The sequence below is a fragment of the Nycticebus coucang genome, chromosome 21 (genome assembly GCF_027406575.1).
Source record: "Nycticebus coucang isolate mNycCou1 chromosome 21, mNycCou1.pri, whole genome shotgun sequence".
NCBI lineage: Eukaryota > Metazoa > Chordata > Mammalia > Primates > Lorisidae > Nycticebus > Nycticebus coucang.
The window spans coordinates 1,000,874-1,025,485 of NC_069800.1; the positions used below are offsets into that span (position 1 = coordinate 1,000,874).

The following is a 24,612-nucleotide window of genomic DNA, read 5'->3' on the forward strand; positions in this document are numbered from 1 at the left end:
ACTGATGGCTGCAGGTTAGCCTGATGGATAACCAGGTCCATCCAAAATGTGCAAACTGTGTCCTTTAAGTTCCAATCACACCCACATAGATTTTCAGACTTCAGAAAGCTCATAAAGCAGGTGATCAAGCACAGTCAGTGCAAATTTAGGTAATAGACCATAAGAGATGATTTCAATTGAAAGAAAATTGAGCAACACAATTTCATTTTACACTATTTTATTTAATAATAATACAATGAGATCCTACGAAAGAAGAAAAACTGAGAAGTATTATTCATTTGCTTCAAGTGAAAAGAGTTTCCCAGCACATGGAGTTCCCAGCTTGGAATCAGGTTCCTGCTTCATCCCTGCTCATCTGGGGCCAGTGATAAAGAAAGGCCTAACAGGGAAAGACAAGGAGCCAGCGGGGTATTTCCATATGAGGGAACTCTTTGCAATGTTCACAAAACTCATACTTCCCCTCTCCAAGTCAAGAAATACACCAACCCTGCCCACAGGTCTCTCTACATAGTGAGGAATCATTGCAGAGGTTGTCCAGAGACTGTGGTGATTATCTTTCTTCACACATGAAAGAAGAAACATGTCCCCAGATACAAGCATGGTGCGAAGACTGCTTTTCAAGGAATCCCTGCAGACCCCTAGAGCCCATTCCTGAGAGTTGTCCACATCCAGCTCCCAGTAATACTTCCCAGAAGTGAAGACCTGGTCTCCACACGCAGCACAATAGTTAGATGTGTTGGGATTCAAAGATGCATCTTGATTGTAAGATCCCAACATAAAGTTTCTCGCATTGTCAAACAGCCTGATATTGTGATTCCTTATTTCATTGTTGAAGGAAATCTCCACTGTGGAAAAAAGACAATAGTTCAGTCAAAACCTATTGTAAAAATAAATTGTCAGTGAGATGAGAACGTCTACCTAGATGGTCAGTGTAATAAATAGGTCAAGACCACCATGAAGGTAGTTCTGGCTGAAAAAGTATCAGATTCACAAGCTTCCCATAAACATGCAGCAGAATGAAGGACCTAAACACTGGGGAAATGCCTTCAACTTCAGAGACTGTGAAGATGGAGGCTGTGCCTGGTTACTCTTCATGGCACATGAAAAAACTGGAGCTGTAATTCCATAGCAATAAACTTGTCCGCATATCCTATTCCAGGGGAGGAGATCAAAAAAGTATCTTATACTTCAAGAAATGGTGATCACCTTATCAGTGTTATGATAGGGTAGTTCATGTAACTTAAGATAGAAAGATAGACATGCCTGTGTGAAAGTGACTTCCTACTAGGAGTTCTGTGCCTTTCACTCCTGATTTCATCTAATGCTTAATCCTCCTTTGTCTGCTGGGCCCTTTCTAGGCTTAGATGTGCTACTGGGCTCTAGGTACTAAATCCTGAACCTATGACCTTCCTTTTTTTTTTTTTTTTTTTTGTTCATAAATACTGTCTGCATTTATTTATCAGTTTACTCATGCATTTTTCTGATAATGTCAATTGAAATGCTCACGGAGAATGGAGACTGAAGACCTCATTCTTGACAAAGGAATGCACCGCCAGAAAAAGAGGAAAATTAAAAAGTAAGCTGAGTGAATCAGAACAAAGAAAAGTCAACTAGGTTACATTTAAGCTAGCCATTGCCAATAAGTTTCCTGCCCTTTCTAAATTTTTAGCCTGTTGGGGATACATCTTACAAACACCCCTGCTGGGTCTGTGAGCACTAGGAGGAAAAACAGTCATAGAAGAGGCTATGACAAGACCTATAAAGACACTGGGTTGCCTCCTGCCTAGTAAACAGGCAAAGCAGATAGCCATTATGGATATTTGCATTTGTCTGGGACAGAGATCAAGGGAGTAGCTCGAGCCCTGAGATATGGGCTGAGGAACTTATATCCCTTATTGCATAGGATGATGATCCTCTGTGATGGTGATGGGAAGAAAATTCCTCCCTCCCACAGGTTCCTCAGAGGATATTAATGCTACTGGTGTTTTACTCCACAGGGAACTAGCAGAGTTTAACACCTCCCTAGAAATCTGTGTGTGTGACCTCATGCAGGAGACACTCCCAATACAAGGCTCAGATTTCAGATTTATCAAGGCTACCCTTAAAGTTAATAGTAAGAACAATAGGAGCTGATATAATCAATAAGAGAAACTGCTGGTGTCTTTGTTCCCTTCCCTCATCTTACCCTCTGGGCAAATAGACTTCAATAAAATTAGAGTGGAGCAAACACAGTGCCATTGCCAGAATCCCACAAATGGGCAGTGGACCCCTGAACTCCCACCTTTAAGTCTACTCTGTGTCTCATGTCTCTTTCTTTACCATAGTTTCTAGCCCTATGTTTCTTCAGTTGGTTGCCATCAGTTTCCATAGGTCTTAGCAGACACTTCCCCTGGGTGGGCACATTATTATGAAATCTGACAGAAGCACACATTATTATGAAATCCAATGATTCAGAATTGTAAAGGAAAACTATTTAAAAATGAAACATTGGCATCTAATTGCATTTAATTAGAGCTCAGAAGGTACTGACACAAGCCCCATTTTGCATGACTTCTTGCACTGACAAGCTCTCCAAAAATGACACCAATTCTCAAGGAAACCTTTTTCTTCATGTATCTTTTTGTCCATGTTTTTTTTCTCATTCCAGGTTTACTGACCACTGAAGTCTATCCTATTCACAGAATCACCTTCTTTCTTCAAGGAAAGACCAATGAAGAAAAAAATACTGGCTATGGAAATACTATCACAGTGGACCTCGCACATTCCCTCCCAGTCACACCGCAGGCTGACACTCACCTCGGTAGCGGCTGCATCTGTCCATCAGTCCAGGGATGGCTCTAACACTGAGCTCTGGGTGCACAGGTGGGGCATGTGCAGCTGCACAGACTCACTCCTGGAAGAAGTAGTATTCAGTTAATACTTTGACTCCTAATCACTTCATCAAGGTGCTTAAGAAAAGACATAAGAATACAACAGAAAACGCTTTCTCAAAGACTACTTCTGAATCATAGTCACCTCCACAAACCCCTTACAAGATTCTACCACTCATGAGGAATCTTTCTTACTGTTATTACTTCTCTCCTGCCTAACTGCTTTTACCTCCTGAGTCTCAAGAGACACTTGTTTTTAATAACTACATAAGAAAATTTAGTCCACACACTTCAAAATATGTCTGTTTTTGAATCTCAAGGACATGGGAAGCTGCCTTCCCACCACTACTGAATTGAGACTTTCACCACATACCTCTGAGCCATGGGGCACAGATCAAGACTAACTTGTGATAAAGGAGTACAGGACATCATATTCAGAATAGCACATAAATATGTGGACACGTAAATCATTTAATACATATAATCTAATGTATAATGGCTTCACTTGCTAGAAACAGGTTGGTCTCTTTAATAACTCTCATGGTCCCCAGTTCACATTGAAACCAAAACTTACCTCAGCAGTAGGTCTCCAATATCCTGTAACAAGAAAAGAAGAAAAGCTTAGATTTCTTCTGACATTGGGCATTGTACCTATCCTGACTTAGGGTTGGGAAAGTGAAGATAATTACCCAATACAAACATTCCCTAAGCCTTCTTATCAACTAATTGTCCTGTTCCTCTCTAAAGGATAAGCCCAGTACAACCTACTAACACACTCTAAACTCTTGATGAATTCATAACCCTGAGGGTAAAATGAAGACAGAGAAGCATATGGGTAGAAACCACAGTCACCAGCCTTGCTGAAACCATCAAATGTCTGACAACTGTTCTTCCAAGGGGTTATCCCAAACACCAGTGAATTATGACAATTCATATGTAGGACATCCACAGAGAATGAGGATGTCAAGGTGACCTTGTCTGAAATATTTCCACATTGTGCATTGGAGGTAAAACTGGAATGACCAAGTTGCTTCTTTCTGATTATTAGAAATGAGGGAGATAAGAATTCTTGAAAGAAAATTTGTCTGCAGAAACTACTCACAATTACATACAATTTTGCTATGAATGGCTAAGAGTTAGTTTATATCTAACATAATCAGTTGGTAAATGCCCACCCCCTTCCAATTTGATGCAGGAAATGAGGAAATATGTTTTGGGTACCAAATCAACAATGGAGGTTAAACATTTAGCCATCCGCTAATAATAAGTGCTGACCTGGAGCAGCTCCTCCTCTGGTTTATGGCACATGTCCATCACTTCCTTATACATCTCCTTCAGTTGTTTCTTCTTTTGATGCATTTTGGCCACACTTCTCTTCAGTTGTTGTAAAAGGTCTTGGCCCTCCTTTCTCAGGTTCTCCAAATGTTGTTCTTCTTCCTTATGTAGAACTGGATGAAGCTCGCAATATTCAGTCCTGATCATTTTTCTCACTAGAAGCACATAGTCCTGTAAGGAGATGGGTTCCCCACATCACATTACCAGGCCAAATGTATCCTCCTGCACACACACCTCACCTGTGTCTTTTTGGCTTCTGCCCTCTACCCATTAGCTGTACACAGCTTAAATCCATATTGTCAGAATGCACAATTCATCTTTTTCTTTCCTTCCTTTTCTTTCTGTCTGTCCTTCTTTCCTTCCTTCCTCCCTTTTTCTTTCTCTTTCTTTCCTGTTAATCATGACCAGTTTATTAGCCCACAGCCTAAATAAATCACTTTTTAAATGCATGTGCTCCTTAGTTACAAGCACTCAGGAAGCATTACATCTGTATAATGAGGTAACCTTAGTTAGGCTTTCTTTAAAGATGGAGGCTATTTGGGACACATTGATTTTTATACTTATGTGACCTTTTTGATATAAGTCATCTTTAGTGTCCTCCGATATTAATAAAGACAAGGGAGTTATCTTTATTTTTTTCTGCTATCTGTAAAGGTGTTTTTTATTTCTGCTGATATTACAGCAATTACAATTCAAAAATTCTATGTCCTCTAGCATATCAAATAATATTGAGAACTTTTATTTCATTTTACTATAATGATATGTCAGTATTATTTATGACTGTCCAGGTTTTTGCTACTTGAGAAACAATTAGTAAAATAATATATTTTCAAAATACAGAATATTTTTCTCTTTAATACAGAAGATAAGTGCCCTGATTGCACAATGTATGCCCTAGATGTACCATTGTTTTATAATTCAAACCACCACTCCCCAGAAAGTTATTTCTTTAGATTTTCTTAATGGAGATTACATTTGTTATTAAACTTTCATGGAAAAATTCATACTAATCATATTCACATCATACTAAATAGCCTACCATAACCTTGAGGCAGATCACATTTTTCATGTAAACATTAAGAATAAAAGTATAGCATCCTTGGGCAGCACCTGTGGCTCAGTGAGTATGGTGCTGGTTCAAACCTGGCCCCAGACAAACTGCCACAAAAACTAGTCAGGCATTGTGGCAGGTGCCTGTAGTCTCAGCTACTCAGGAGGCTGAGGTAAGAGAATCGCCTAAACCCAAGAACTGGAGGTTGCTGTGAACTGTGATGCCATAGCACTCTAATGAGGGAGATAAAGTGAGACTCTGTCTCAAAAAATATATATTTAATTAATATATATATATTCATATAGCATTCACTAATTTGAGAATTGAATTACATCAATATTTGCTTTTGAATAATTTTAAATGCTCTCATACAAAACATGCATGAATATATTAATAATTATACCTTTTAACATAAACATCTAGGTAATTATTTAATGTAAATTTCTTGTAAAAAAGATATCAACATTTTATAGGATGTACAATGTTTTTCCAATCACTTATTCCCTGGTATTTGATTAAGCAGTAAGAGTGGATAAACATCTCACTATACTGATCCCAGTTGTAGATTTTGGCATGTAAAGGTAACATTGGTTGGAGGAAGAATGATAAAATTTTAATGAAAGATTCATAAGATCGATATCATTCATAGATGTGCTGTTTGATTTTAAATCTCTAGTCTTCCGAAACATTTAGGGAGGCCCGTGTGGTGGCTCACAACTGTAATTCCAGCACTTCTGGGTGGCCAAGAGAAGTGGATTGCCTGAGCTCTCAAGTTTGAGACTTGCCTGATGCAGAGCCAGAACTGGTCTCTCTACCTATAGGCAAGTGTTGTGGTGGGTACCTGTAGTGCCAGCTACTTGGGAGGCTGAGACAAGAGGATAGCTTGAGCCCAAGAGTTTGAGGTTGCTGTGAGCTGTCATGCCACAGCACTCTATTGAGGGAAGCAAAGTGAGACTCTGTCTCTACACAAAAAAAAGAAAGAAAGAGGAAAAGAAAAAGGAAAGGAAAGGAACACTTAGTCCAATCCTATACCCAAAGTCCTGGGTTTCTCTTGGGCTTTCAAAAGACTGACTATTGCTTCCCCTAATACTTAGTGCCACAGAGACCAGGTTTCGATAGTTCTCTATAACATCACAACCCTATTCCACTCAGTGAGGTCCAGGTATTCTCATTCCTCTGGAGTGAATTCTATGGTAGCATCCCAGAATGCTGATAGTTCCTCAGCCGGATTTAGGGCCATGGTCTTGAACTTACGGACATCTGAGTCCTAAGAGACACTATCTTCAGGCACCAGAGTGGCTGCCTTAGGCACACATTTCCTGGCTTCTATATTGTCCCAGCATCCTCCTTATAGATTTTTAGTACTTGTGGGTCATAGGGCTACAGAGGATGTAGCAGACACAGAGAGACATTCCATAGTTTTTCCTCTCATCATATACAGAAGGAGTGTTAGCTGTCTTTCCCTCAATGCTCTACCAAGTCCTTCAACAATGTCTGAGACACTGGAGAGTGACTTTTCCCAGTTACTTTCTTTAATACATATCCTCTCAAATCTGAAATCCTGCATTCAAACAGTTGAAAGTTAAGGTTTCTTATTAGAACCTTATATGAACTATTGTGATCTGTTTAACTCAGTCTTCCCACACTGCAACCTGATCATTTAAATTAGAAGAAATATTGTATTGTACATATAGGATTAGAAGCCTTCAGACAAGAACAACAAATCTAAATTTTCTGAACCTAAGTCCTTAAAAGGATTTCTATTATCCTAATTTCTTTATTTTATTTTATTTATTTTTTGCAGTTTCTGGCCTGGGCTGGGTTTGAAGCCACCACCTCCAGCATATGGGACTGGCGCCCTACCCCTTTGAGCCACAGGCACCGCCCTATTATCCTAATTTCTATTGTACTCCTAAATAAGACAATGGGCATCATATGGGCCAGCCATTTTAAAAACATTAATTCTAGGGCGGCGCCTGTGGCTCAGTCGGTAAGGCACCAGCCCCATATACCGAGGGTGGCGGGTTCAGACCCGGCCCTGGCCAAACTGCAACCAAAAAATAGCCGGGCGTTGTGGCGGGCGCCTGTGGTCCCAGCTACTCGGGAGGCTGAGGAAAGAGAATCGCTTAAGCCCTGGAGTTGGAGGCTGCTGTGAGCTGGATGAGGCCACGGCACTCTACCGAGGGCCATGAAGTGAGACTCTGTCTCTACAAAAAAAAAAAAAAAAAAATTAATTCTAATTTCATTGTGTCTCCCAATAATCATGTGTTCATTTTTGAGTCCACTGAGTCTTTTTGCTTTTGTTCTATCCATCTTTTTCAGCCTCTCAACATGTTCTATGTCCTCCTACCGGTACAGTTGTCTAGCTTCTGCTGTGCAAACCATTTTAAGCATGGCGGGCACACATTTAAAATTGCTTTTCATACTTTTCCAACCCCAGTGAAAAGCCTACAATGCCCAGTTATGTGCTTGTACATCTAGAATTCATCTTGTACATAAATATTTGCCCGAAATACCCATGAACTTTTTAATACCTATTTTCCTCTCTGAAATCAGATTGATTTTTAAATCAATATTAAGAAATTTGGCAAAGCCCAGTGGTTACTGAATTTCCTCTAAACCCTGTGTGTGCCTTCAGAATACTTCTTGTTCAACTTTCTTTGCATCACTTAATTGTTGTGGTTGCTGATACCTTAGGGTCTAGAAATACCAAGAACGTTGTGACCCTCCATTGAGAAGCCCAATAGCAGGGTGTCCCAAAAGTCACCAAAATAGGAAAATTTACAATTCATATTATATGTTTAATTTTTAAATTGTTATTACTTATATTTTTATGTTAATATATCAATCCCTACAGAAATGTTTTATAAAATTTTGTAACAAATATTTTGTAAATAAAGCTACATTTAGCTAAAGTTTCCCATCTTCCCTATGTATGTATGTAGGCAGACCTTTAAGACAACCTGTTTTTCCCATTAACCTATCCATCCACTGAATGTCAGAACTCATGAGTTTGGCTCACGTTTTGAATGGCTAATGTTGTAGCATGTCTGTCCCAAGCTGAATCTGATGGAAACATTTCCCATACTTACTGTCCAATGGTTAATCACTATTCTTTCCTCATTCAAGTTTCTGTTATTTTCCTGAATCTTGTCCCATAAAGATCTCATTTGCTTTTCCAGTTTATCCTGCAAAAGAGATATAAATGTGAGCAGCAGACAAACATAATATAGAATTCTGACCCTGAATTCAGGGTCAGAATGTCAAAGGACATTCAATAAAAGTACCTTAGGAAGAGGGGCAGGATTATCTTGTACTTTTACCCTACATAACTTTCTGTTTTAGATTTCAGACTATAGCCCCTGTGCAATGTAATCATTATGAAGGCAAAACAAACAAATATGTTTTATCTTTGGTTAAGTTTCAGCTAACCATCTTCCCTCATAATGTCCATCTCCAATTGCTTCTCTAATGCTCATTCCAATGTAATTAAAGCTAACATATTTGTCAAGGTCTGGTAAATATATTCCCAATATAACATTTCCTTTCTTTCTTTCTTTTCTTTTTTTTTTTTGAGACAGAGTCTCATTTTGTTGCCCTCGGTAGGGTGCTATGGTGTCACAGCTCACAGTAACCTCCAGCTCTTGGGCTTAGGGGATTCTCTTGCCTCAGCCTCCCAAGTAGCTGGGACTATGGGCACCAGCCACAAAGCCCAGCTATTTTTTGTTGCAGTTTAGCCAGGGCCAGGTTTGAACCTGCCTCCCTCAATATATGGGGCCAGTGCCCTACTCACTAAGCCACAGGCTCCACCCCCAATATAACATTTTCTATGTGTAGTTTTCATAGTCAGTTATCTCTGAACATGTTAGCTTTCTGTTGATGTTTACATAATCCTCTTAACTAAAACAATAATTGATTCACATTATCATTCTTCTTTTGGAGTGCTAATCTCATGGAGGCAGCTACACATACCCATTATATATTAGGCACCGGTGTAATATATACCCATTATATATTAGGCACTGGTGAAGAATAGAGGACTTGGCCTCGTGATTTTCAACTTCCTTCTAACCTCTTTAACTGTACCCTCCCACTCTCGACATGATCTCAGAAGCATCCCTTACCCACTGTGCTCAGCTGCCCCTTCAATGGGACAGTGTCCGTGAGCCCCATGCTCCTGAGAATTAGAGCAGAACAGACACAGCATTCTCCTGTCCACTTCACAGAACATCTTCTTCTTCTCCTGGTGAGTTCCACACATTTGTTCCTCAGAGCTCAGGAATTGAGAGAGACTGGCCTTTCTGGCAATGGACACCAGATTCTTCAGAACAATATTGGTTTTGAACTTTCTCTGCTGTGATGGTTCTCTGTACTCTGGGCAGTGGGTAGAAGTTTGGGTTCCTTCCCAGGAGAGATAGAGACAGGGTCTGCAAAAGCTGTGTCCACAGCCTATGGTGACTGGGTCTAGGAGGTAATTCAGGCAGATGGCACAGGTGATTTCCCTCTGGAAGGCTTGCAGTCTGGGTCCATGTTCCTAAAGAAAGAAAATTAGGGGTGGCACCTGTGGCTCAAGGAGTAGGGCGCCAGTTCCATATGCTGGAGGTGGCGGGTTCAAACCCAGCCCCAGCCAAAAAACAAAAACAAAAAAAAAAAAAAAAGAAAATTAGAATTTATTCTTCTGCCCTAGAGAGGCAAAAGTCTAAGCAAACATTCATACCCATGTTGACTGAATAATACTCCTATCTAGAGCAAAATAGGCTTACCTTTGCATGACACAAATGGAAAACTGAGGCACAGATTTCTCAAGCTTCGTAGATAACTGATGATGTACCTACCTACCCTGTTTCCCCGAAAATAAGACATCCTTCGAAAATAGGACCTACTTACAGGAAAGATAAGACATCCCCTGAAAATAAGACCTAGCACATTTTTGGGACAAAACTTAATATAAGACACTGTCTTATTTTTGGGGAAACAGGGTAACATGCATCTACTTTACCAGACATTTTTTCTCCTCTAGAAATCTACAGGGTTTTGGCTGTCCACCATACTTAGTGGTTAGTGTGCTGACCCCACGCACTGGGTCTGGTGGTTCAAATATGGCCTGGGAATTCTAAAACAAAAAAATATAGCTGAACTTTGTGGCAGGCACCTGTAATCCCAGCTATTAGGGAGGCTGAGGCAAGAGAATCTCTTGAGCCCAAGAGTTCTAGGTTGCTGGAGCTATGATGCCACTGCATACTGAGGGTGACAAAGTGAGACTGTCTGAATTAAAAAGAAAGAAAGAAAGAAGAAAAGAAAAGAAAGGAAAAGGAAAGAAGGAAGGAAGGAAGGAAGGAAGGAAAGAAAGAAAGAAAGAAAGAAAGAAAGAAAGAAAGAAAGAAAGAAAGAAAGAAAGAAAGAAAGAAAGAAAGAAAGAAAGAAAGAAAGAAAGAAAGTTTCATGGAGTATTACTTTCCTGCAAGTGGCTCAGACTGCAGGAGCTTAACCTAATCTGTACCTCCAGGAGTTTGGTCTGGAGGGATCTGAAAATCGGTCATAATGCTCCTTGCTAGTCATTGAATTGGCAATGGGAGTAGGGGGCTGAGATTTGATCTCATGATTACATTTAATTGTTGGAATCCTCCTACCTTGGCCATATCTCCAACATCACTCTAAAAGTAAGTGTTATCATTTCAGATCTAAATTAAACTCAGCTAACCAAGCGCCTACTGTTTTAAACAACAATTTATCTCAATCAACAATTATTTTCTGGTACATTTCCTCTTCCCAGAGCTGTGTATCAATCAACTCAAAGATATGATGCTTAGTAAAACATCCTGGTCAGTAGAAAATGAATGTTTCACAAACATAAATTTATACAATGTAGTGATGTAGAGAATGCCACTGGTCTATATGTCTTCTGTGTCTCACTCACTCACGATCTATAAAATGCCTTTTCTGCCAACCCATAAATAAAAATGAATAAGAAAAATGTATACAGGGCGGCACCTGTGGCTCAGTCGGTAAGGTGCCGGCCCCATATACTGAGGATGGCGGGTTCAAACCCAGCCCCGGCTGAACTGCAAACCAAAAAATAGCTGGGCGTTGTGGTGGGCGCCTGTAGTCCCAGCTACTCGGGAGGCTGAGGCAAGAGAGTCGCTTCAGCCCAGGAGTTGGAGGTTGCTGTGAGCTGTGTGATGCCATGGCACTCTACCGAGGGCGATAAAGTGAGACTCTGTCTCTACAAAAAGAAAAAAAAAAAAGAAAGAAAAATGTATACACAACACATTTATAAAAAAAAAAATTCTCCTTTGATGTCATTCATTGTCTCTAACAGATTCCCTTGCAAAATAAACTTTTGAGTACATGGGACTAAAATGAACTTTGTAGGTTTGGATCATACTTCAACCAGTCTATTTTTACATAAACACCCTAAAATGTTGAATCTGTTCTATCCTGCTTTGAAACAGACTATCCAGAGCCTGCTCAATGGAGAAAAAGCAAAGTGGGAGTGGTGGTAAACTAAGAAGAAAAAGACAAAGATAAATATAGGATTGTGAGGACAGGTGTAGCCATGCTCATTCATCATCAGCCTCAAGCAAAGAAATCAACTTTATTACATAGGGAAATTTACATTTGTTTTGCAGAGACAGTGGAACAAAGGAAAAATATCTTCAACTTTATGTGGTTGTGTACGTGCTAGGAAAAAGGATACAAACAAGTTAATAAAAAACAATCTATTCCTGGGTGGTGCCTGTGGCTCAAAGGAGTAGGGCGCCGGCCCAATATACCAGAGGTGGTGGGTTCAAACCCAGCCCTGGCCAAAAATTAAAAGTGCCAAAAAAAAAATTTAACAGAAAAACAATTTATTCCATTACAATTATCTGTTTCATCATAAGACTTCTATAGAGTGTGCTAAAAGGCAAAAGCTTCCTGGGAGAGGATGAAAAACAAGTTGAAGAAAAACATGTTGTTCTTGAAGGAAGAGGGAACATGGGGGTTGTCTCCAGAATGTTTCCCAAGTTATGGGAGACCATGAAACCTCACGACCTGCTCTTCACAACAGACCAGTAAATACTCAATTGAAAATAGTACTATTTTCCAGGTCTTTGAAAAATACCAGGCATTCTTTCACATTGTGAAAAAATTACAAATATCATGTAATAAAATTCATTGTACAAAAATATCAAGGTCTTTACCTTCTAGAGTAGATAAATAGAGATAGCATTCTCATTACTGAGGTTCCTTCATGATCACCAATGTCATCTTTTCAATGCCTAAACATATACCCATTCTTTAGAATTTAAGTCAATAAATGGAAGCTTCTAAAGTGACAATATTGCCACTGTTTTCCTAATAAAGAGCAATGTTTTCCTAATAAAGTTATCAGTTATTTGCATATCTCTTCTATATGTATACGGAGCACCACTTATAAAGTAGTATGTAATGCATGCATGACCTAATTTATAGAATAAAATGTTCCTAGCCAGGTTCTGTGCCTGTAGCTCAGTAGTTCAGGCCATCCCGGGCCTGCTGAAACAACAATGACAAGAATGAAAAAAAAAATAGGCAGATGGGGCAGCACCTGTGGCTCAAAAGAATAGGGGCCGGCCCCATATACCAGAGGTGGTGGGTTCAAACCCGGCCCTTGCCAAAAACTGCAAAAAAATTTTAAAAAACATTAAAAGAAATAGGCAGATGTGGTGAGTGCCTGTAGTCCCAGCTAGCTACTTGAGAGGCTGAGACAAGAAAATCACTTAAACCCAAGACTTTGAGGTTGCTGTGAGCTGCAACGCCATGGCATTCTATCAAGGGCAACATAGTGAGACTCTGTCTCAAAAAAAAAAAAAAAAAGAAGAAGAAGAAAAGAAAAGAAAAATATATTCCTAACAAATATGTAGAATCTACAAAAAAAGTACAAAATTATAAGTTATCTGGCAACCTATCTTTGAATATTACCATGTAAACAATGAAGAAATGCATAAATTAATAGAAAAAATCAGATGAATTAAAAAATAATAAGTATGGAGAAACCTCAAAGCACTCAAGCTAGACCTCCCATTTGATCTAGCAATCCCATTACTGGGCATCTACCCAGAAGGAAAAAAAAAATTTTATCATAAGGACACTTGTACTAGACTGTTTATTGCAGCTCAATTTACAATTGCCAAAATGTAGAAATAACCTAAATGACCACCAACCCAGGAATTGATTAACAAGCTGTGGTACATGTATACCATGGAATATTTTTCAGCCATTAAAAAAAATGGAGACTTTACATCCTTCGTATTAACCTGGATGGAAGTGGAACACATTATTCTTACTAAAGCATCACAAGAATGGAGAAGCATGAATTCTATGTACTCAATTTTGATATAAGGACAATTAATGACAATTAAGGTCACGGTGGGGGTGGAGGAAGGGGAGTGCAGAGAGAGAAAGAAGGAGGGAGGGTTGGGGAAAGGAAGAGCAGAGAGAGGGAAGGAGGAAGGGGGGGTGAGGTCTTGGTGTGTGCCACACCTTTTGGGGGCAAGACACGATTGTATGAGGGACTTTACCTAAGAAATGCAATCAGTGTAACCTGGCTTATTGTACCCTCAATGAATCCCCAACAATAAAAAAAAAAGAAAGAAAGAAAATAATAAGATGACATTACAAAACAGTTTATCTTTCTCCTAGGTTATAGGAATGGAGTCATTTTTACTAATTAAGCAAAATCACTCTATAAAATCAGTTTCAATTTAGTGATCTGCAAATTAAAATTACACTATTTGTTTCAGTGTTAGAAAGTAGTAGGAACTCCTGTAGATTGGGTACTCACCTAATGACTATCTATTATCTCACCACTGCTTGCTGGAGAAGTTGTATGAAGTCAGTTTAGGATCAGGACCTCACAGAGCAGGGGTAGTAGCTTTCAGAAGTCTCCAAGGCAAAGTGAGCTCCCTACTTAACTCTGCCTGTTATGGAGAAGAATGAGCTTGGCTCCTTGAGAGTGTCGAATTTATAGGACTTCTGAAGATCACACCCGTAATGTCAAAGTGATTGCCTTTCCAGCCTCTTCAGATTAGGTTTCCTGGAGACAAAAGGAAAGATTGATTTATCACCTTGGCTACCTCCATAAACAAATTTCTACAAACATCATCTCTTTGTGAATCACATATTTCGTAAAAAATAAACTCCCTACTACTGCTGATTTAGTATCTAAAAAACTATTTTTGGGTTTGTAGCTTTAATTATTAACTGATAAATAATTTCAGCAGTTAGTGATTTTGTCACATGTCTAAGAAACTTTCGGGGTGATGTGCCTAAGGCTGACTTTACATGTATTTTGTTACTGTAGGAAGTGTTTCACTTTTCATATAGATTTATTTTCATATTTTAATGTGCAAATTTACTGTAAGAACATTACATTAAATGTTTATTACTTACTAATGGCTGTTACTTCAGGAGATTTCTTCTACTCCTTGCACTCCAGATAATGTTGCCTAAGGTTTTCTCTCCAGAACGTGATACAGAATTCTCTGACAAGCATTCCTCACAGTCTCTCAGAGGGAATATGAGGGAAAGTCTGGGAAACCACAAAACAGGGTGCCTCTGTGTCACAGAAGGGGAAGACACATTGTGTCCAGGTTAATCAGAATTTATTTTTATCTCAGAATATAATTATGATGGGAGCCTTTTCCCTACAACACATTTAGTTCATTACCTATGGGGTGGGAAGAGATGACACAATGGAGCCTTGACAAAACCCCTCCCCCTTATAATTCCCTCCAAATATCTTCCACGTAGTTTGAGAGAGCCAAACTGGATACTGAAGAAGCATCTCAGATCTCTGCACAAGAGTTTTTAGGTAGGACAATTAATGACAATTAAGGTTATGGGGGTGGGGAGGAAAAGCAGAAAGAGGGATAGAGGGAGGGGGCTGGGGCCTTGGTGTGTGTCACACTTTATGGGGGCAAGACATGATTGCAAAAGGGACTTTACCTAACAATTGCAGTCAGCGTAACCTGGCTTAGTGTACCCTCAATGAATCCCCAACAATAAAAAAAAAAAAAAGAGTTTTTAGGTAACTGTCTTGGCTGCACAGAGAAAATTGGGATAGTAGGAGGGTACAGCAAGGCTCTGAGGACCTAGAGGAATAAACAGCAAGGAAGGAAATTGAAGTTGAGGAAGGCCCTATTTTGTAGGATGCCTCATTATGAGCATAGGCAACAATGGATGATTTCTCCTTGAGGACTTTCCTGGTCTCCTCTGAGCTCTGGGTTTTCATCTGGATGGGATCATACAGGGATATGACAGGAGGTTTGATTTTTAGGGGCAGAAAGTACAGATTTGGGATGGAGAATCCCTAAGGGAAGGGGACCCTGCTGAGCAGATTCCTGGATGCTTGGGGCACAGTGGAGGTAGAGTGGGAATAACCTTGCAGAACCTGAAAGTTCCAGAAATCCCCTGTCTTCATCACCAGTGGATGGGTCCAGTGATGGATCCAGTGATGAATCCAGTGTTCACCGGACTGGGCATCCTCTTAGGCTCAGAAACAAGGATTGCAAGCGCTCTGGGGCCTACAGAGCAGAGCACTTTTCTATGATTCCTCCAAAAGCATCCAGTGTCACCCAACTGACAGAGAGGTCTTTGAGGACTTCTGGCTCCTAGAGTTTCTCTAGGATTTCTAAATTCCAAATTCACTGTCTGAACCAGGAGCTGCTCTGATTTTTACCCTGGTTTGTTTTTCCAGAGCAGACAATACAACATTGGCTCCATACATAGGTCTGACCATTCTAAATTGCAATCCATCCTTCTATGTTATGAAGGTACAAAATATTTCCCGTGTCAGAAGGACAGAAGATATATAGTGACAGTTTGTTAGCTATCTTTACACATTTTGAACATTTTGGAACAGTTGGTATGTGTGCCTCAATTTGTTTTCTTGCACTCGTTTCACAAATATAAGAAGATATCTGTGAAAAAGTCTCACTGAGAGGTTCTTTTAACACCCACCTTTTCCCAGCCAGGTGCTTCTTCCTAAGCCAGTTTCCTGGAAAATTGTTTTCTATGCCTTCTTTTACTATTTAGTCCATAAATTATTGTAACAGAAAATCTACTATAGTGGAAAAGTATACAGCTTATTTTTAATGAATAATTCCTATCCAAACTCCATCAAAAGTTAATAATTCAATCTGGATGGCTCCTTTTCCTGAAGCATTTCCCACCTAAAGATTCAGGTGACCATAAAGAGTTGATGATAGGTTTGACATGTTTTTCTTAAAGAAAAAAAATTGTTTTAAAAGGAACAAGGATTATTACCTGGTCTTTAGACCTCCCATAGCACACTCATATATGTAGGTTGAAACTTTTGAGAAACACAAACATCATGACACATAAAATCTGTGTGGAGAAAACAGATGAAGCCCTCCCCACAACACCAATGAACCTAGCAAGTTGAAATTGGCAGGGTGAATGTGAAAGGATGCTGTTGACTGTGTTATCTAGACGTGAAATAATGGACCATAACACAGTCTCTCTCAAAACTTCTATAGTGTGACAGATGAGCTCAGAACCCCCCCCCACCCAGTATCGTGAGAAGAAAAAGACCAGAAAGCCTATTGGCTAATGGAATATGTGGCGTCAGACGCAAGACATCTGGCTTCCCGCCAAAGCGGGGTGGAGGATGCGAATTACGTTTCTGCTCATCCTTGATCTGGTGGAGTTACTACCATGAGCAAAGCTCACCCTCCTGAACTGAAACAATTTATGGACAAGAAGTTATCATGTAATACGAGGAAATACTATCATCATGTTAGAAGCTTTGGAACGAGTATGAATAATGGCTGTTCTGCAGAGAAATCCATGTCCCGTCTCCAATGAGCCTGTTTTACTATGATGTCAAAATCGAGTCTTGTACATTTTCATATTCAACTTTTTGTTAAATAAACTTTTCTAATAGTAAAAAAAAAAAAACTTCTATAGTGATCCATGTATACTTTATGTACAGGAGGTGATTAAGTTTTAGCCATCATGTTCTGAGAAATGATCTTGAATTTCAAAAGCATGACTATTCTCTCCCAAGACCCATGATTTTACAAGGACTCCCAAAGGCTTTTGTTCATTCCTTTGTTTACAATAATTTTAGCAGCATCTCTTCCTAAATGAGGTACAGAAATATGTACTTGTTAATAAAACAATATGTATTATTCAGAACTAATCAGAAGTATTCTCTTGGAGGATGGTAGGATACACAAAAAAAATTTCATCAGCAGTGGGGAATAATTATCTTCAGCTTGAATCTTTCTCTGTTTGAGGCTATTCCATCTTAAAAGGAAGATTCTAAATCATCCAACTATTTTCAAACAGTTTAACGGTGATTCCATATAACACTGAAAAATATCACTAGGAATGACTTGCTGCCTGTGGCTCAAGCAGCTAAGAAGCCAGCACATACATCTGAGATATTGGAATCCAGCCCAGGCCTGCCAAAGAAAAATGACAGCTGCAACCAAAAAATAGCCGGCTGTTGTGGCAGACACCTGCAATCCCAGCTACTTGGGAGGTGGTGGCAGGAAAATCGCTTGAGTCCAGTAGTTGGAGGTTGCTGTGAGCTGTGATGCTACAACACTCTAACCAGGGCTACGAATTGAGGCTCTGTTTCAAGAAAAAAAAATATTACTAGGAATATAAAAGTATACAACCCTCCCCCACAAAGTTCACTATATCTGGTATGCAATAAAAAGTATCAATAATTCAAAGGAGCAGAAAAAGAAGGCCAGTCAAAAGGGGGAAATGTAGTCATTCAAAACCAGAACTGACACAGATATTAGAGCTAGCAGGTAAGGACATTAAAGCATTTAAAATAAAAATACTTCATCTATTTAGATAAAATAAGTTGGGATGTGGAAGGCATAAAAAGACAAATTTAAATTATAGAGATGTAATCTACAACTTCTGAAATGAAAAATACATTGATTTGGTTTAAAGAGATCAGACACTCCAGAAGATTAGATAAATAAATGTTAACACTACAAAATGAAACAGAACAAAGAATTTTAATAATAATAATAGTATTCATAACAATAATATTCATATTATTGGCTCCTTGACTCTCAAGGAGTCAAGCTCATTGTTCTCCATAACAGGCAGAGTAAAGTTGGGAGCTCACTAGGCCTCAGACACTTCTGAAAGCTACTACCCCATCCTGTGACTTCCTGATCCTAACCTGACTTCATACTACTTCTCCAGCAAGCACTGGTGAGATTACAGATATAATCATTAGGTGAGTACCCAATCTGCAGGAGTTCCTACTACTTTCTATCACTAAAACAAATAGTGTAATTTTAATTCGCAGATCAGTAAATTGAAATTCTTTTTATAGAGTGATTTTGCTCAGTTAGTAAATATGACTCCATTCCTACCTTCCTAGTTGGAAGATAAACTTTTTTGTAGTCATCTTACTAATTTCTAAGATGATTTTTCTCTATTATTTTATGTATGTCTTCATTGTTTACATGGTAGTATTAAAAAATAGGTTGTCATATAACTTATAATTTTGTACTATTTGTAGATCTACAAATTGGCTAGGAATTTCTTTTCTTTTTTCTTTCTTTCTTTCTTTTTTTATTTTTTTATTATTAAATCATAGCTGTGTACATTAATGTGATCATTTCTTTCTTTCTTTTTTTTTTTTTTTTTGAGGCAGAGTCTCACTGGGTCACCCTCGGTAGAGTGCTCTGGCATTTTAGCTTACAGCAACCTCAAACTCTTGGGATCAAGAAATCTTCTTGCTTCAGCCTCCCATGTAGCTGGGACTACAGACGCCCACCACAATCCCTGGATATGTTTTAGAGGTGGGGTTCTACTTTGGTTCAGGCTGGTCTCAAACCAGCGAGCTCCAGCAATCCACTCACCTCGGCCTCCCAAGTGCTGGGATTACAGGCATTAGCCACCATGGCCAGCCTGAAAATTTTTTTTTAAAGGAATAAGTATCATTACCTGGTCTTTAGACCTCCTATATCATACCCATATACATAGGTCAAAACTTTTGAGAGACACAAAAATCACAAAACATGAAATCCATGTGGACAAAAATAGATGAAGCTCTCCCGGCAACACCAACAAACACAGCAAGTTGAAACTTGCAGGGGTCAATCAGAAAGGACACTGTTGACTATTTTTCCTAGAAAAAGGAATGGACCATAACACAATCTGTCTGAAAACTTCTGTAGTGACCCATGTATATTTTAAGTACAGGAGATGATTACATTTTTGCCACTGTTTCTGAAAAATGACTTTAATTTCAAAAGCATAACTAATCTCTCCTGGGGCCCATGATTTTTATAAAGACTCCCAAAGCCTTTTGTTCATTCCTTTATTTATGATTATTATAGCACCATGTCTCCATGTCTTCCTGGGAGGTAGAGAAATATGTACTTGTTGGTCAAATAATATGTATTATTCGAAACGAATCAGAAGTATTCTCCAGGAGGGTGGGTAGAATACACAGACAAGATTTGCATCAGCAGTGGGGAATAATTATCCCTAGATTGAATCTTTCTCCAATTGAGGCTATCTTATCTTAAAAGAAAGATCTAAAACATCAAACTATTTCCAAACAATTTAACAATGATTCCAAATAGCACCGAAAAATATTACTAGGAATATAAAGCTATACAAAACCCCCACACAGTTCACTATATCTGGAATACAATAAAAAGTATCAATAATGAAAGGGAGCAGAAAAAGAAGGGAATAAAAAGGGAAGAAAGTAGTCATTCAAAACCACAACTGTCACAGATATTAGAACCAGCAAGTAAGGACATTAAAGCATTTAAAATAACCATACTTCATGTATTCAGATAAAGTAAGTAGAGATATGGAAGGCATGAAAAAACAAATTTAAATTACAGAGATAAAATCTACAACTTCTGAAATAAAAAATGCATTGGCGTTAATGAGAGATCAGACAGTCCAGATGATTAGATAAGTAAATGTTAACACTACAAAATGAAACAGATTGAAAAATTTTAGTAATGATATTCATATACTCATATTGTCTGTCTGCTCTGCTGTGATGGTGAATTTTATGTATTAATTTGGCTAGGTCACATATTTTAGTGTGTTTAATGATGCCCTCACTGAATACAAGAGTCTTGGCAATTTATAAGGAAATTAATTTGTTCACAATTCTAATGGCTGGAGATTCCAGGATTGGGCAGCTACATCTGGTGAACCATCAGCAGAACCAGGAGCAGAGAGGGAACACCAGTGTGCCAGGGCCATACTCCTGGTTTATGTGGTATATTGTGGTTATTCATTGAACATAGGGTTGCTAATTTTGATTTCATATTTAATAATTACAAAATACTTATGAAATAAGTAAATTTTATTCATAAAAAACAGGTTGTCACACACCTGTGTTCTCTACACATTCAAAAACAAAATGTGGTCCTTATCTCTCAGGTCCAGAGTGTGCCTCTTCCCTTGCCCATGGCCCTCCTGCCCAGGGCATCAGCTTTCGGGCAGCTAATCCTGTACCACACATTTGCTTACCTTCATGACTCACCATCAGCACTGCTAACCCTCAATATTAGAGTGCATAGTTGTGCAGTTTTGCATGTTTTAAAATGTACAGAAACATAATACTCAATTTATTCTACCGTTTCTTTTTTTGTTACATCATGATTTTGTTTTTCAATTTATCCAATTTGTAGCAGGTAGCTGTAGATTTGTAACTGTCGCTACACACTATTTTCTTTAGTAGGATTATACCGTGATTTGTTCATCAATTTCAGCACTGGGGGAATTGAGATTTGATCCCTGGTTTTTGTTTTTATCCTTTTTATTACTCCCATGACTGTTAATTTTGTTGTTAGAATAAATTTGTACCTGGCACACATAGTCTAGTTTACACTATTAATCGGGAGTCTAATTGTATACAAAATGAGCATTACTAGAGATTAGACTCTAAGAGATTTCTCCAAAACTTAACTCTCATATCACGACATATTCTGGGGATTTCTCCATGTGTCACAAAACCTTTATATTTTTTCAATGTTTATCTAAAGGTAGTAAAATTTTCTTTCATAGTTTTTATTTATCTGATTGCTAGTGACTTGGAACATCTTTTTAAATATATTTCAGACTTTTCCCCTGTGAACTAATTACTGTGGACTCTTGTACTTACGAGAGGAGGCTGTATATATTTGTACTATGAGTCTGCAGGTTGTATGTTCTGAATATTTATACTCTGTTACACATTTTTTGTGTGTTATAATATTTTTCCCAGCATTTCTCCTCCATTTTTGTGTCTTGAAGACTTTCTTATTTTTTCTAGTCATGTTAAATTCATTATCATTTACATAATTTGGTATGCAATTTTTGTTTCTTTATTTAGAAATGTCTTTATAACATAAGGCTACAAAGATAGACACCCATTCACATTTTTAAAATGATAAATTTGCCCTTCACATTGAACTAACTTGATTCACATAAAGGTGATTTTTGAGGCTATCAGGTCAGTATCTCAGCATATTTGCTGTGATCCACTTGCAGTACCTAACCGGTCAGTCATAAGCCAGCACTCATGCATCAGGTGAGCCTGAACCTTTCTCTGTGGTTTCTGGGGGAACCATGGCTTAATTGGTACAGCACTTGGAGACCATAGCATCTGCCACTGATATTTCATAATACATATTTGATATTGTCACTCATAAAAAACACTGTTCTAGCATTGCTATTACTCACATCATGTACAAAATTTGTATGCATAAAGAAAGCCATTAGAGTCTTGTTGTCATTTAGTGGTGTTTTTCAGAGAGGTAAGAAAATCGAACAAACAGGCTAAGATTGGTGGTTCACACCTGTAATCCTTTGCTGTGGGAAGCCAAGGCAGGAGAATTGTTTGAGTCCAGGAATTCTAGACAAGCTTAGGCAACCATAGTTAGACTCTCATCTCTACCTAAAATAAGGAAGGCAGGAGGGAAGGAAGGAAGGAAAGAAGGAAGATACAATTCCAAAATGAAAGAAATGAATATTTGATTATGATGTCTTCTCCAATTAATATTTAAGAAAATAGATTGAACTCATAAATTCATTATTCTGCTTATACCTGGAATGTTTTGGATATTGTGGTTCTCCTGTATTTTCTGAACATAAGGAAGGTTTTTCCTTTGTTATCTGAATGACTCAAAATGTAAAGGACCCATGAGTACATTCCATGAACATAATCTTTATCGAAAGTGATTGACTTATTTTCTGAATCCCCAAAATTCTCTGTCAGAAAACTTAATCTCTCCTATTATATTCCTTTCACTGAGAAATATACAATCACTTCTATTAAATCAAATTGACTCTATGGATACCTAGGTCCTCAAATGGAAGAAATGTACTGAGATTTGCCTCTGTAAATCAGCCAAATCAGTGTTTATCAAAACATTACCACTCATTACAATCCTCTGGAAGGTTTTTGCTAAACTATGGATGGCTGTCCTCACCCATTGAGTGTCAAGAATTTCAATTCCAACAAGTTCCAGGTGATACTGATGTTGCTGGAGCTGTTGGCAAACCACCAGCCATAATCATTTATTTACTCCAGGTTGTCCTTAGCATTTTCTAACCAAGTGGTTACACTGTATTTAGAAGACTGCATATGCTTTAGAGCAATTTTTAATTTATTTTTGGTTTTGATTAGTATTCTTGTTCAGTATCTACAAACTTTGGGATCCACATTTTGTTCAAAATAACCTTCTTGTTATGACATAATTCCCTGAGGAATTGTATTCTATGTGACCACTAGCAGAGATGATGGAGCAGCACACTGTGAACTCACACTGTTGGAGGCAGCTTGCTTATGCATTTATTCACCTACACCTATTCACTCATCAAATATTTGTAAGTACTCACTATGTCCTCCACAGTATGTTACCTGCTGAGAATGGGGTCTGAATATGAGATACAAACTGTATGCTTCTAATTTACACTATTGAGAAAGAACCAGCTATTCTGTGTTTATATACAGAAAGACTGTCCTCCCTATAAGGGTCAGTCGAAGTTTCACTGTGAAATAATTTTTTCTCCTAAGGTGAACTGATGTACAGAATTTATTAGATTGACCCAAGTTAATATCAGGCTGATAGGAGCAGTGTGGCCAACCAGGTCTGTCCCGAATGTAGAAACTGTGTTCATTAAGGTGGAATCACACACCCAAAGATTTTCAGAACTGCAGGGAGCAAGCACAGTGCAGTGCACGTTTAGGTACCAGACCACAAGAGATGATTTCAATGTAAAGAAAATGGGACAACAGTATTTTGCATTTAATAATATTTTATTGAATAACAATAAAATGTGATTCCATTAAAGTGCCAAAACCTTTAAGACAGCAAACTATGATTGATTTCTTCAGCTGAGAAGGGCTCCCCAGCACATGGAGGTCTCAGACTTGCAGTCAGTTTCCTGCCTCATCCCTGCTCATTTGTGTCCAGTCATAAAGAAAGGCCTGACAGGGAAAGACAAGGAGCCAGTGCGGTACTTCCATATGAGGGAACTCTTGTCAACATTCACAAAACTCACACTTCCACTCTGCAAATCAAGATACACACCAACCCGGCCCAAAGGTTTCTCTATAAACTGAGGAATCACTGGTGAGGTTGTCCAGAGAGTGCACTGATTATCCTGCCTCACACATGCAAGAAGAAACATGTCCCCAGATACAAGCATTGTGCCAAGGCTGCATATAGGGTAATCTCTAGAGACCCCTAGAGCCCAGTCCCAAGAGTCATCCACATCCAGCTCCCAGTAATACTTCCCAGTGGTGAAGGCCTGGTCTCCCCAAGCAGCAAAATAGTTAGATTTTTCAGGATTCAAAGATTGATCTTGATTGTGAGATCTAAACGTGAAGTTTCTCAAATCATCAAACAGCCTGATGTGGTGATTGCTTACTTCATTGTGGAAATAAATCTCCACTGTGGAAAGAAGAGAATAGTACAGTCAACATCTATTTTACAAATAAATTATCTCTGAGATATGAATATCTAGTTCTGAGATATGAATGTCTGGATGGTTAGTGGAATAAATAGGCCAAGACCACCAAGAAGGCAGTTCTGGCGGAACCGTATCAATTCACATGCTACCCATAAAAATTAAGCAGAAAAAAGGATCTAATCACAGTGGGGAAATTCCTTCAACTTCAGAGACTGTAGAGACGGAGGCCATGCCTACCGCTCCCTGGTTACTTTTCATGGCACATGGAAAATCTGGAGCTGTAATTACATAGCAATAAACTTCCCTACATTTCCCTTCCTGCTTTCTGGAGAGGGGAAAGGAGAATCTGAGACCTAGAGAAATGGCAATCACCCTGCCCATGTTACTGTAGACTAGCTCCTGAGC

At 38.7% G+C, this 24,612-nt stretch overlaps 1 pseudogene; it reads right to left on the reverse strand.

Moving 5' to 3' along the window:
- Positions 1-351: 351 nt before the first annotated feature.
- Positions 352-10,895, reverse strand: LOC128574164 (tripartite motif-containing protein 43B-like; annotated as a pseudogene).
- Positions 10,896-24,612: the final 13,717 nt, after the last annotated feature.